Source organism: Toxorhynchites rutilus, chromosome 3 (genome assembly GCF_029784135.1).
Source record: "Toxorhynchites rutilus septentrionalis strain SRP chromosome 3, ASM2978413v1, whole genome shotgun sequence".
Classification (NCBI taxonomy): Eukaryota; Metazoa; Arthropoda; class Insecta; order Diptera; family Culicidae; genus Toxorhynchites; species Toxorhynchites rutilus.
Window position 1 is genome coordinate 221,740,366 of NC_073746.1, and position 14,661 is coordinate 221,755,026.

Genomic DNA, 14,661 nt, shown 5'->3' on the forward strand with positions numbered 1-14,661 from the left:
TTATATAACTATCAAATCGAACGACCATCAGAATCATTATCAAATCACCCTTTTGCAATCTATCCATATCCTGCCTTGGGCAACTTTCAATTTGGCAATAGGAAATGTGTGAATAACGCAATGCAAATCATGCTCTAACACCTTGCCAGGAGAAGGGACGCTATTGGAGCATTAAATCAAACAAACGATTGATAGCGACACTTTGAACTTTCAACAAAATGTTCAAATACATTCAAATAAATTCCATCTTCAGTAAATACAATGTGAAACCACCATCATCCAGTGCTGTGCGTCTTTCTGTTTACATAAACGTTTATCTAACAGCAGCGCACCGGTTTACATACACTAGAGATGCATTTACATTCGCTCTGAAATGCGTACGACGCCACGATTTGAGCAAAAAAAGATATTGTCGTCCAACACCAACATGATTTGATGTATATCCGCAACTGTGGGGGACAGAATAGATCGAGACGTCTACCGAGCAGCACACTTTGACTATTACTAATTCAGTCTCAGCTCACCTGGCGAGAGGTGCGGAACGGCGATTGGATTAGTCGGTTAATTTGTTATTGTTGTTGTTGTTGTTGATGTGAAGCGGCAAGTTCTAGTCGTTAACGCCGCTTTCGGAAACAAACGAAACGTAACAATCGTAATATATTATCTCATCGGATCTAGCACAAAATTAGCTCAAAACCGTATAAATTGACGTAACGTAAACACGGGTGAATGAGTGGCCAATCGGTGGTACAAATCAAAACGTTCTTCTTTTTCGACCATCTGACGCATACTTGTTCCAGTTAGACCAGCAATCACACATAATTGAAGGTGTATAAGGTAATGATCAAGTTTGGTTACATGAATAGAGTAGTTTCATAATTCTAAAAATATAATCAAAGATCTTGATGAATTAATTATTTTGAGAGGAAGAGTGCGTAGTGAATCGGTGTCTTTTGCATTGCGACGGGAAGTATCTAATCATCACAACAAATGTTCTAAACATAGCAGATTTAAATACCAAGAGAATATTGCTACGATTTACTGTTCACACAATTTAGGTGTAAAACATTGTTCATTGAAGGTATCATTTCATTGTTGTTAGCAATATCAGTGACGATCTCTACTCATGAGTGATTCGGGTTTTATTTGCAAACAAGAGGTATCGTGAATAAAAGTGTTTTATCTGGCGTCTTATAATTCGATCTGATTTGCGTCTCCTAACAGCTCAATTATTAGCACCTGTGACCCTCAAAGACATTGAGTGCCTTTGTACAGAGGGATCAACTTCTCTCTATTGATGATCACTTCAGTAGCTTAGATGATTACATTAATTGCACTGATGCTCTGATGTAAACCATCAGGCCTGATCGGGAATCGAACTCTCGAAACTACCCCAGGAGTCGTAACTCGAAGTGTATATTGTGCCTCAATCGAACATTCCATTTTAGATTAATTGTTATCCCTTTGGTGGGCCAAATCTTATTCAAGATCACCGATCTACTAACGTGAGATTCTCTTTGCCTTTCTGTAATCACACTTAACAGTTCAATTTTGGATTTAAATGTTAGATAGAGATACTTTGATCAATGAATCAACTATCTATGAAAATCAAGAAATAGCTAAGCCCTGAATCTATAACCAAGACTCGAGCGTACCGCTATCAGCTGCTTGTTGATCTCACAAAATTCTTCAATGCTTATGTTATTAGTAATATATTTGTTGTATTACATATGTTGTTGTATCCAAACGATGAAAAAATTTAAAATTTAGGAGGTTTTTTGTTCCGTTTTTAAACATAATCTTCATCAGAAGTAATATTAGGTTGGGGAAAAAGTTATCCATTATTTTCTCGATAGCTGGCTTTAGTGATCAATATTGATCGCATGATATCAATCATACAATTTCAGATATAGGCTCGTTGTAAAGGTGACATTTCGCACTAAAAAGAACATTTGCTGTTTTTTATTTGTTCCATTCAGTTGTGAGTTACAGGATGTTAACAATGGAGGTCAACAAAGAGAAAATTCGGTACATTTTGCACTTTTGCTTTTTTAAATGCGAAAATAAAAGCCAGACCGCTGAAACTGCGATTGGTTTGTATGGTGTCAATACTGCAACAGTAAAAAATATGTGCAACTTAATTTTTTTAGCAGACTTATCTCACTTCTTAACTAGGCGAACCTAGCCAGAATTTTCACCTGCCCCCGGGCTTCTGAATGCCAAAGGGGGACTAGGCTCTGCGGAATGCCATTCCGCAGACCATTCCAAGTCCCCCTTCTTTGCGTGGCAGTGAAACTCTCTCCAGTGCCGATTGAGGATGGTGCATTCCGGCCTCTTTAAATGCTTTCCTCATCCTCCTCTCAAGGTCCTCTAGGTCAGTTTTGCTCCATTTGACTACACCAAAACTGAAGGTCAGCAGGGGAACCGCGAATGTGTTGATCGCGCGTACCTTGTTCCCCGCGTTGAGGAAAGTCCTCAGGACACAGTTCACTCGACTCAAGAACTTGTCTCGCAGCTCCGTCTTGATGTCGGAGTGGCGAATCCCGGTGAGCTGTCGGAATCCAAGATATTTATAGGATTCGCCACGAACCATGTCTCTTATGAACTCGCCGTCATAGACCTCGTAACCTCCGGATTCGGTAAGCTGCCCTTTCAGCATATGGACACAGCGGCACTTGTCAAGGCCGAACTCCATGCAGATGTCCCTGCTTATGTCTTCGACAACCCGGATAGCTACACCTAGACGCTGACGTGAATCAGCGTAGACCTTGAGATCATCCATGTAGAAGGTATGGGTTACTTCTTCGTGGGCGCCGTCGCCATACCTTATTTTATAGCCATGACCGTTTCTATTGAGCGTCCTACTGAGGGGGTTCAGTGCCAGACAAAACCAAAGCGGGCTGAAAGAGTCGCCTTGGAATATCCCCCTCTTTATCTGCAGCGTTCTAGACTGCAACACATTTTCCCCATCACTGAGGTGCAGAGACGTACTCCACTGCCTCATCGCATGCTGCAGGAACCTAACGACGACGGGATCAATTTTGTAGAGCTCCAATACCCGGACGAGAAACGAGTGAGGTATGGAGTCATAAGCCTTCCTGTAATCGATGTAGGCCATACTTAGGTTCCGCTGGTTATATACCGCCTGGCCGACTATGGCTGCGTCGATGATGGCCTGGTCTTTGCAGCCATGCGTATTTTTCCTGCATCCTTTCTGCTCTTCTGCGATGATGTGATGCTGTTCGCAGTGAGCAGAAACTTTGGCGGTAATTATGCTGCTCAGTATTTTGTACAGACTCGATAGGCACGTTATCGGTCTGTACTTTGATGGGTTCAATGTGTTGCTTTTTTGCAATGTTGTCTTTCGGGAGGAGGAAGGTGACGCCACGGGTGGCGAATTCAGGAAGGTTGTGTGGGTCACGTAGCACCTTGTTGAAGCACTCAGCTATCTTTGGATGTGCGACGGTCAGCTTCTTGTGCCAAAAGTTCTGGACACCATCGGGGCCCGGTGCTGCCCAGTTCCTCAGGTACCGCGAGGCTTCGCGGACATCGTTCTCTCCGACGATGATAGCTGGCATCTCTCCAATTTCACCACAACTCTCCTCCTCCCGTCTTAACCACATTTGCCCGTCGCGATGTTCTACTGGGGTCTCCCAAATACCAGCCCAGAAGTTCGTCACATCGCTAATATCTGGCAAACCTTCGCGGTAGTCGGGCTTCTCGTCGCTAATGTGGTCGTAGAACGCTTTCTCGTTATCTCTGAACATCCGATTTTGTTCCTGGCGCTTTGCAGAGTCAGAGTAACGTTTCAGCCGTTTTGTAAGGACGCTCAATTGCTGTACCAGTGTGTCGAGTTTTTCCGTCAGCTGGTGAGCTCCCAGCTGGCGAAGTTCAGTAGGCCGCACGATCACAGCAACTTGGCGACATAATTTCACCGATCTGCTGCCTCTTTTGTACGCCATCAGTCTTCCAATTGCGGCGCGCTTGTTTAGGATCCGTTGCTCCAATCTCCTTCGCCATGGAGGCTCACGCCTTTCACGGAGATGTTGGAGCAGTCCGCCTCTTGGCCTAATACGGTATCCTAAACTTTTGGCGGTCGCCACAGCAGCACAGTAAACTTTCAGTTGCAGCTCCTCCATGTTCTCAGCATCAACCAAGTGCAGCGGAAGAACGTGCTCGTTCATGAGCTTTACTGCACTTGTCAGCCTGCGGGAATGCTGCAACTTCGGGATCCTGGGGCGCGACAAAGGGTCCGTGTCGCGAAACTGTGAGATCGCCTCGTCGTAATGGAAGACCAGATCGCGTAGTAGTTGTTGATCTGGCTGTGGATCTTCCAGCTCAGAGGGTTGTTGTACTGTGGCCTCCACTGGTGCTGATTCGCGTGCCCCACTCGCGAATGAATTGCTCAGCCGTACTGAACTTCGTCTCGACACATCGCTTGCTCTGCTTGTTCTGGAGCTTAGTTCTCTCTGCACCTGCTGCTTGATCTCGTCGACTTGCGTTTGGGAGAGCATATTGTTACGTACAATCGCTCTACGCCTCGCGTTCATCGCGTTTTGGTCAAGCCTCCCGACGAACTCTGGATACGCTTCCTCGAACATTGCGAGTATTCGAGGGCGACCGCTCATGTCCGTCTCCAAAGCAGTGCAGATGTAATAGGCGCGGATCACGAATTCGTTCATTTCGTGTGTCCACATGATCCGTCGCCTAGTAGTACCCACAAGTGTGGACGACTGTCGTCTGACAGTCGCAATACGCCTCGTAGGCGCAGCGTTTCGTTGGTGATGTCGATGGCTGCTGTTTCCGTGTGGCGGTAGCTCTTCGGGTTGAACCCGGCTGGTGGCCCGCTCTTGCACATCGCCCTCCAGCCGCTGGCCGCTCGCTCTTACGCCCGTTCCAGGACCAGCTCCAGTTCGGGGACCCTCCTCGGGTGATCGCATTCGTAGTATTCGTCTTGACCTTAGCTCCATTGTCTGGGTGTATCTCCTTTGCCCGGGAGACAGCGGGTTGGCAAGGCCTCCATGACCCGGGAGGCCTTCCCCGGGAGAGATATAGCGCTCTGACTCGCTCGCACCCCCTCACTTAGCCACTTTCGACACCCGTTCTCGGAGCCAAGACCAGGTGTGTGTTTCCAGTTCACGCCCGATCTAAAAATGTCGTCATATGATCTTCGTGGAGGCGTGAGATAGGAACATTTGAGACCAACAGGTAGGCTCCTACCCTAGTGTTGATCCCCATTTGAGAACCGCAACTTAATTAATTTTTTATTTTTTTTTTTTTTGAAATTATTTTTTCTTCTTTCTTGTTGAGGTAACTGATTATAGACGATGTGGGGTAAATCTGATGAATATGATCATTGCGTACACATTCTGTTGACATTCTAGTAATCTTCACTCTTTTCCTTCATTCATTCATCTTCTTCTGTTCATCTGCGGTTCGCTATCGTCTATGAAGCTTATTTTCCAATGAATTCAAGTGTTGTGTGTGCGACCTTCCCTATATTCATAAGCCCATTTTCTTTGAGTGTAGATTTCAGTTTCGTTTTAAGTTGCACTGGTATAAATAAAAATATCTGATTATCTCAAGCTTCTTTAGTTTTTCCACTATCACGGAAGCAATCAATAGATCTCGTGTATTTGGCCCTTAACCCTTTCGTTACGAGCGTCGTCTATAGACGACATCCGCGCGACGTCTTGTGTGTACGAGTGTCGTCTATAGACAACATCCGCGCGTCGAGCGTCGTCTTTAGACGACATGAAATTCATACTGCTCTTCGATCACACCAGGGCGATGTGCATACTTTTCAGCGCACTGCCACGTACAGGGGTAGCACTTCGGCGGAGGACACTGCCGTAATGAAAGGGTTAAATGTTTATTTTTCGATCAGTCGATCTGAAAACTTGAATACAAGTCACAAATTGGACCTGCTGCCATATCTTGATCATCGTGGCTTCGTAAATGACAGAAAAACTAGTTGTTCCTGTGCACTTGGTATTATTGCATATAAACCTTGTAGGTTACTGTCACAGTCTATCCTGAATTTGAGTCCAAAACATATGCAGATTTCACAATTGCTAACTACTAATGTGGTAGCTATAGAGCTATTATCTGGAAAGTGGAGAGACAAGCAAAGTGAGTCCGGCATACTTTTGTTCATGTATAATACTATCAACAAGCATTTCTCCGTTCCATTTAGTTGCTCCGAAACAGCGTGAAACGTATGGTCTGCACCCTGCTTGACAGGTTTATTTAGAATCCCTTGGCATCCCATCGACTTCAATTGCTCTTCGACTGCAGAATGGGAAAACAGGTTCACCAGACCAGCCTCCCTACTAATATACTATACTAGAGGATTTCAAATGCTGCTCTGTGAGACACTTGTTATCGATATCATTCATAAGTGATCCTATTTTGTCATTTTCACGCTAAACCATTCGTTTTACCTTATATTCAAAACAACGAGCCCCAGAGAGTCGACTCTTGACAAAAAAAAATCGAGATGACAGTAGATCTCGACGTTTCATGCAATTTGAAGACATTTGGCATAATTTTTTTAAACCCCTATTCCATGTACTTATTTATTTATGTTTTAAACCTTTTCAACAAAGAGTGTTGAGGTGGTTTTGTATTATATGATAACCGCCTGGTATATTTATATTGTCAGACCTAGCGGATTCATCGGTATATTTCCGCCAGGACTCATGAATCGGGGCAAATGTATATTCGCCTCAGAAATCTAAACGATGCCAGCTGGGATTGAACCCAGGCCGACCGGGATGTAAGACTGTTACGCTAACCACACAACCACTTGCGCCGTCATTTATCTTGTATGAAACGTGTCTTGTCTGTTACGTTCCGTGTCAGATAGTATAGAACCGGCTCTATTATGGTCACCTGACGCACCGATTAATAATGAATATTATGATTTCAGGTAGTTTCAATCATAAGTATTAAGTTTAAAAAAACCGGGAGGGTCCGGCCAGCGGGCGTCTGAGTTGGCGTGGACTTGCTTCTTATGGTAATGTTTTATCTTTGTTTCTTAGATATCACTTACCATCAATTTCACCCAATTTTGTATAAATTTATTGGGCAATAAACTCGGTTTGATGCAACTATATGCGAAAAGTTCATAATCTAACATAACCTAACAAGTAACAAAACCTAACAAAATACAGAAATATGCTAATTTTTCTACAGTATTACTTTACTAGATTACTAGATTTATCTTAGAATGGTTTATCACATTCAACAAGGGTTATTAAGACAAAAGTTCGCCGATTAAATTACTTCCACTTTTGGCCCAATCTTTTCCACTACGAATAGTTGATGTTACAACTTTAATCGCGGTTGCCGTTCGCTCACCAACGGAAGCTGCGAAGGTCGTCCAAATCGGTTACTGTGTCGCGGAAAGGTTGGATGCTATGCAAAAATTAATAATGCAAAATCGTCATCCGACATAGCCGAGGCAATAGTTCCGTTAGTGTGTATCGAATATTGCATGATCATTTTACCGTGAAATGAAAATTGCTCTGTTTGGATCCCACATCCGTATCTGATAAAATTTCAAAAATATGTTTATATCGATTTGTTTCAGCGACTGATTAAAAAACGATGGTCGTGCTTCAAAAAACGTGTACATAATTATATTAGGTATCGAATTATGGACCTATGCGTATATACATAAGAGGGCAGTCCGATAAGTACTTAGCCTACAAAAAAAATACAAAAATTTTGGAAAAATGGCGATTTATTTCTCAACATAGTCTCCTTTTAGCTCGATACACTTGACCCAGCGATGCTCTAACTTCTTTAATCCATCTGGAAAATACGTTTTCTCGAAGTCTGCGAAGTAGGTTTCCGTGGCGGCGATGACCTCCTCATTCGATTCAAATTTCTGCCTGGCGAGTGACTTTTTCAAGTTTCGAAACAAAAAAAGTCGCACGGTTTCTGGAGAAAACGGTGGATGGGGCAGCAGTTCGTAGTGCAATTCGACCAATTTGGCCGTGGTGACAGCGGAATTTCCATTTTTTCCATTTTTCTAAAATCCGTGGACATGCCCGCTTCCACAAACGGTTGAAACAAAACTACGAGTCTGATTCGGCTGAAATTTTGACAGTAGCCATTTACGAGAATGTACTACACGATAAGTAATCTCTCTTGCGATACTGACACCATCGGGCGATGAGGCTAAGTACTTATCGGACCGCCCTTGTAGATCAAAACTGTAATATTCATATATGTATTTGAATGCGTATGAGACATTTTGGAAACTGAATAAGCAGAATCAATTAAAATTTATTTTCATAAAACAATTGAAAATTTCTTATTTATACCAATTCGGATTATACTTTTGTTACTTCAATAGAATTCGATAGAAATAAATCTATATATATAAAAATGAAGTGATGTCTGTCTGTCTTTCTGTCTTTCTGTCTTTCTGTCTGTCTGATTCTTATGGACTCGGAAACTACTGAACCGATTGACATGAAAATTGGTATGTAGGGGTTCTTTTTTTTATAACAATCCCTCCGCTCACCCCCATCTCGAAGAAACTCTGTTATGAGCTTCCTTGAGTTGGGCACCATTCATTAAATTGAAAAAAAAAACAAGACGGGGAAGGTTCTTATGATAGTTCGAGACCCCCTCCCCATCCCTCTAAGGTAGGGCTGCCATACAAATGAAACACAAATTTCTGCATTATTCGAGAATTAATCAAGCAAATGGAACCAAAGTAGGCATATGTAGGTTTCAGGGTGCAATAAATATTTCTATGGTGGTTAGACACTCCACCCCCTCTCTTAGGGGAGGCTGCCATACAAATGAAACACAAATTTCTGCATTACTCGAAAATCAATCAAGCAAATGAAACCAAATTTGGCTTGTAGAGGTTTTAAGGTGCAATAAATGTTTTAAGGTGGTTAGACATCCACCCCCCTCTTCAAGGGGGAGCTGCCCGACAAACAAAACACAAATTTCTGCATTACTCGAGACTTAATCAAGCAAGGGAAACCAAATTAAGCATATGGAGGTTTTAGGGGCACGAAACGTTTCTATCACTCGACACTTCTCCTCCCTCTCTAAGGGGGGGCTGCCATGCAAATGAAACACAAATTTCTGCATAACTCGAAAACTAATCAAGCAAATGGAGCTGAATTTGGAAGTGAAGGTTCTAGAGGGCACGAAATGTTTCTATGTACATAGACACTCCTGCCCTCTCTCTGAAGGGAAGGGGGCTGCCATACAAATGAAGCATACATTTCTGCATAACTCAAGAACTAATCAAGCAAATGGAACCAAATTTGTTATATGGAGGATTTAGGGAGCAATAAATGTTTTTATGGTGGTTTGACACTCCTTTCTACTCTCTAAATAGGAGGAGAGGAGGGTGCTGAACAACTTGAGAACTAATCAAATAAATAAACTTAGAGGTTTATAGAGGTTTTAAAGCTCGATAAACGTTTCTATGGTGGTTCGTCACTCCTCCCTCCCCTCTAAGGGGAGGCTACCATACGAAGGAAACACAAATTTCTGCAAAACTCGAAAACTAATCAATCACATGGAGCCAAATTTGGCATGTGAAGATTTTTGAACATGAGAAATGTTTCTATGATGGTATGACACCCCTCGCTCCTCTGAAATGGTTAAAAATCGTAAATCGTAAAACTAATACACATATTTAAACCAAACATATTCCAACCAAACATGAAAATTGTTTTTTTTAATGTGATAAAATGCACTCTTGTATCTTCTTCTATCTATATAAATAAAAATGGATCACCGAATGTGTTGATAAGAGCAAAACTCGAGAAAGGAATTGTTCGATTTAGGGCTGTCATATTTTCTGTATCAAACATTTATACCATGTAACGGAGGAACATGTCATTTACAAGTGGTTGAAAAATCATACACGAGAATTGTGTCTGAAAATAATCTGATATTATAATGACGAGTTTTGGTAAAAGTACTGGGAATTTTATAGTAAAAGGTAATTTCAAAGGGTAGATTAGAAAATCAATCAATGAACTGTTCTGCGATTGGAACTATGAACGTGCGCTTAGTAAAAAAAACGTGAATGTGATAACGAAAAATAAATTTTGGGCGGGACAGAGTTTGCTGGGTTAGCTAGTAATCTATATAAATAAAAATGGAAGACCAAATGTGTTGGTAAGCGCAAAACCCGAGGAAGGGATCGTCCGATTTGGCAGAACAACGTTTGCCGGGTCAGCTAGTCTATCCATAGGAATAGAAAATGAAAGACCAAATGTGTTGGCCTGCAAAACCACGAGAAAGCAATCGTCCGAGTTGAGCTGTCTTTATTTTGTTGTATTCAGCTTTGCCCGTTAAAAAAATGTAGTATTATGGTAAAACTTTGAAATCCTTCGAGATAAACTATAATTCGGTATCAAACATGTATTCCATGAAACGGAAAAACATGTTATTTGCAAGTGAATCAAGAAAGCGAAAATTGTGTCTGAAAATAAATTTATATTATAATGACGACATTTGGAAGAAGTAATAGAAAAAAAAATAATAAAAGAAAATTGTAAAGGGCCAATTAGAAAATCTATCAATGGCGTGTTCTGTGATGTTCGCTTAATAAGAAAACGGGAATGTTCGAAAGAATTCATATCAAAAAATTAATGTTGGGCGGGACGAAGTTCGTCGAGTCAGCTAGTTCATAATAATCTTCGTATGTGTCTCTAAGATTGAGAGTTGTCTGGCTGAGTATGAACATTTAAGATCAATAAACTTCATTTCATAGCAAAAAACGGAACGAACGAATGTCTTTGATGGTCAAGGAATTACATAGGGGAAGTACTCATATATTCGTTATCCTTTGATGTGCCTTTTTATCGGTTTTTTGTTACATTTTTGTTATGTTGTCAACTATTACAATCTGAAGTCGGGAAGTATGGAACATACCAATCAACATAAAATCAGGATCGTCTACTTTGTTTTTCCTCAAGAAGCGATTTTTATAATGGAGTTGAACAAATACACGCTTTTGTGAATCGAATCACCCTGCATAGAACTTAGTTCTTCTTTTGTTGTTTCTGTTCCTACATGAACCTCGGACAAGTCAAAAACATGTTTTAAATAAAATGACCATTTTTTTGGCCATTGCCATTTTTTTAGTAAAAAGAATAATATAAAAAATAGTATCTCTTTATTGGTTAATGCGTTAGAGAGATGCATACAGATTGTATTCATATAAATTCGACATAAATTCGTTCAGCAGAACTTGAGATGTATCCAGTTTCAAAAAATTAGTTCCGAGAAAAACGCTGACCGATTAGTTCAGGAATAAAAGTGGGACACGGAACCCATGAAAATTTTTATATCATAATATAGGGTGGGCAGCTTAATTCGTTGAAAGGAAAAATTGTTAGTGGGAATGGGTAAGAAGAATCAGGATCATATGATTATCAGGAGTGATGTGATTATAAAAAAGTGGATTCTCAACTATATAATAAATAGTTTTTAACATGAACAGTATCATGAGGCCGAGCGTTGTCATGATGGAATATTATCGACTGGTTTCTAGTTACATAAACTGGACGTTTTTATGCAATTGCTTTGCTAAGTTTCCCACAAGTGGTACTCATCTGCAACAAAGCTCGACATTTTCAACGCACTAGAAATAGAAATAGTTGTATAAAAGATCATCTGTCACCGTCGACAATTTATAGCATCCCCAATTCTATTTAGTGAAACCGTGAAAAAACAAACAATCAAAAATTCTTGGATGTCATTGCTTTGCTCTTTACAACGAAAATATATTCAAAAAAACAAGCAAGTTTACGAAATATATGGTTTTTAAAATTTTATCAACTAATTTGTCAAATTCCAGATCAAAGTTCAGTAATTAAAACTAGCACAGGTCTTTGTTCAATCTTTTTATTTCATTAATCATTAATCCTTTAATCATTGTCCACTCATTAAATACAATGTTCTCATCTATCTGAACAGGAAAGTATTTGCTAGTGCTACTTTGAAAGAGTTTCAAGAAATTTTGCCTCCTGTATTTCACGTGAATCAACTAGACTTTTAAGAATAATTTGCACCTAATTAGTTAAGAACATGTTCTCTCTTTTATGTTGAAGAATTCTAATAAAATAAGCAAACTTATCAGCAATTTCAGCAACATTGTCTGAACAAGGCTAAGTTATGTTTGAAAGGACACTAAAGGTGGAAACAGAATGCCGCGTTGTGCGTTGCTTCTCATCAGCTGTCATTGCTTGCGTTTTGTACTAAAACATTCGCCCGACGCAGTCTGTTGATTTGCAGTCATCACAATCTAGCATTCGCGTCACCACTTGTCATGTAAACAAAAACAAAATAAAAGTCGTATGAAAATCTTGTTGTGTCCACGGATCAGTTGAATGTTTTTAGAAACAACACATTGACATATCCGACATATCGAGCTTCGTTTACTAGTTTAGTGGAGCGTGAAAGAATAGCTGATTTGCAGTCGGAATGAACATGTTTTCAAAATTAAATTATGAATGAAATTAGCTTTTCCATATCAAACTGGTATTCTATTTAAATGAAAAACATTTTTGTTTGCAGGTGCTGAAAAAGTCTCATGCGAAAATTCTTTATGAAGACAACTCTATATTATGATGAAAAAATTCAGCAACAATGTTGGAATAGTTTAGCCATATGGTTGAATGAAAGTCAGAAACACGTGTTTCATGTAATCAAATAACATGATGTGAAAATTTTCATTCAAATTTTAGAATTTAAAAACCGGCTTCGTGTCTTCTAATCTGATAGAGATTACACTAACGAGTTCGGGACCCAAATTATGGCCCTAATTTGAAGTTGCCACCAGACGTCGACACCATGCCACTGTCATCGCGAATTCGGCGCAAGCAGTTTAGAACAAATGTTAGCGTTTAGTACAACGATGCTAATGACGCAACGCATTATTGTGTTCGACTAAATGGAAACACTCATATTTAAAATGAAGTGTCAAAGCACAATTGTCGCGACGCGACGCATAGCGCGACATTCTGTTTCCACCTTAACCATCTGTGGTGAAAAGTAACAGTAGTTCGAGACCCTGGTTTCCAAATTAATCACGTAGTACAATAAGACGTTCTTCTTTTGAATGAAAATAGGAAGGTAATCAGTCATAAGTACTGAGAATCCGCTCGATAGAAAGTCCAAGAGAAAGGAATGGTGCGTTACCATGCTCAAGCAATTTTGCATAATTTTCACCGATGAAGTCGCTAAAACACGTTAATTATTGTGCATTAACACACAATTGGCAGACAAACTCTTTCCCTTCGAACACTTTGAGAAAAGTTAAAATCCAAATTCCAATCAGTTCATTCGAAGGAAAAATATTGATAGTAATGATAAAAAAAATAAATATATATTTTTTATACTCAAAATACATTACAGATTGGTAAAAAGACGGGACAACCATGCACAGCAATGGTCGAAAAAACGTTACTATCCCGTTAAAAACGATACGTTTGGTCAGCCTAATTAGATATCGCATCACTAAAATGGGATTTGTGAAAAGTCCTTTCTAGGGTATATTGTTTAAAGCCTAAACTTCTTAAATGTAAATGGAAATATTTTTGTTTGCCAAATTACTAGAATAGTGCCTTAAGAACTACCAATTTGACGTAGATCTAAGTCTTTAGTTTTTATGCAGGGTTCACCCGAAATCAATTTTAACCATTATTCAGTTACTAAGATCACGTAGCCTATACACGTAAAAGAAAGCTGCCAATTTCAAGCAGTCGCCATAAAATACATAGAATAAAATATTGGAATCTAATCAACATACATCCTGAAAGACAAATAATACACTGAAAGGATTATTATTTGAGCGATTAAGTGAATTTTCGAACGAAGATCTATTTCGTTAGCGCAAACATCAAATGAACTAAAAACGCTTGTCAATATGTAATAGTAGAACATATGCGAATTGAATTTTCCGAATATTCCCATCTTCCTTCAGAGTTTTCCGAAAATTTTCAATTCTCATGTTTGATTGGAATATGTTCGGTTGAAATATGTGTATTATGTTTAAGGGACCCCCTCACCATTCCACAGGAGGGAGGGGTGTCATACCATCGTAGAAAAATTTCTCGTACATAAAATGCGATTCTCGAGTAATGCGCCAAACCACCATAGAAACACTTGTTGTCTCCTAAAACCTCCATATACCAAATTTGTTTCCTTTTGCTTGATTAGTTCTCAAGTGATGCAGAAATTTGTGTTTCCTTTGTATGGCAACCTCCCCTTAGAGAGGGGGGAGGAGTGTCGAACCACCATAAAAGGTTTATCGAACCTCTATATATGCCAAGTTTGATTTCATTTGTTTAATTAGTTCTGGAGTTATTCAGACCTGTAGAAAGGGGGAGGAGTGTCAAACCACCTTAGAAACATTTATTGCCTCCTAAAACCTCCACATGCCAAATTTGGTTTTGTATGTTTGATTAATTCTTGCTTCATTTGTATGGCAAACCCCACCCAACATTTGTATGATAGCGGTCCCAACCCCTCGCACAAAAACAGGTCTACCTATATTTATCTTAATAATTTTAATAGTATCATCAAAACAAACTACAAGGAAACAGAAAAAACAGACACATTCCAAATTTTAGGTATTCAATACGGAATAACAATTTAATTAATTCT

The 14,661-nt window shown here is 39.9% G+C and overlaps 1 protein-coding gene across 1 annotated transcript in view; it reads left to right on the forward strand.

Moving 5' to 3' along the window:
- The first annotated feature begins 475 nt into the window (after window positions 1-475).
- Window positions 476-14,661, forward strand: part of LOC129779362 (alpha-tocopherol transfer protein-like) — a 38,920-nt gene continuing 24,734 nt past the window's right edge. The window contains exon 1 of the mRNA XM_055786779.1: window positions 476-837. The gene's annotated coding sequence lies outside the window, so the exon portion shown is untranslated. The remainder of the gene's footprint in view (window positions 838-14,661) is intronic.